We start from the raw sequence: 958 nt of genomic DNA, 5'->3' as shown, positions 1-958 counted from the left end.
GTCTTCGGTGGACTCACCTCCTGCTCCGTGTGTAACTGAGGCCTGTGTTCGGCCAACCCTCCTCCTGCTCTGTGAGGCCCACACACAGGGGAAATTTAGCCCCAGGCTTCACTCTGGGCCTGTCTTCGGTTGACCCACCTCTTGCTCTGTGTGGAACTAAGGCCCACGCAGAGGGAAATTTAGTCCCAGGCTTCACACTGGGCCTGTGTCCAGTCCACACTCCTCCTACGCCGTGAGGCCCACACACAGGGGAAATTTAGTCCCAGGCTTCACCCGAGGCCTGTGTTCGGTCAACCCTCTCCATGAGGCCCACACGCAGGGCCCTGGAGAGGCCCCAGGCTCCATACCAGGCCTGTATTCGGTCAACCCTCATCCTATTCTGGGAGAACTGAGGCCCACACGCAGGGGAAATTTAGTCCCAGGCTTCACACTGGGCCTGTGTCCAGTCCACACTCCTCCTACGCCGTGAGGCCCACACACAGGGGAAATTTAGTCCCAGGCTTCACCCTAGGCCTGTGTTCGGTCAACCCTCTCCATGAGGCCCACACGCAGGGGCGTGGAGAGGCCCAGGCTCCATACCAGGCCTGTATTCGGTCAACCCTCATCCTATTCTGGGAGAACTGAGGCCCACACGCAGGGGAAATTTAGTCCCAGGCTCCACTCCGGGCCTGTGTTCGGTCAATCCTCCTCCTGCTCCGTGAGGCCCACACACACAGGGGAAATTTAGTCCCAGGCTTCACTCCGGGCCTGCGTTCGGTCAACCCACCTCCATGAGGCCCACACGCGGAGGCCTGGAGAGGCCCCAGGCTCCATGCTGGGCCTACGGAGACACAGTTTGGGTATTTTAGTGTCACTGAGGGTGGGGCTTTGGGCAGAACGGGAATCCTTTCTCTCTGCGTCTCTGTGATTTCTTTCGCTGACACTTTCTCCATCTCTCGCCTTCCTCCCACCCCCACAG

The sequence above is a fragment of the Carcharhinus amblyrhynchos genome, unplaced genomic scaffold (genome assembly GCF_965287045.1).
Source record: "Carcharhinus amblyrhynchos unplaced genomic scaffold, sCarAmb.v2.hapA scaffold_980, whole genome shotgun sequence".
Lineage (NCBI taxonomy): Eukaryota > Metazoa > Chordata > Chondrichthyes > Carcharhiniformes > Carcharhinidae > Carcharhinus > Carcharhinus amblyrhynchos.
This window is presented reverse-complemented; position numbering follows the sequence as displayed.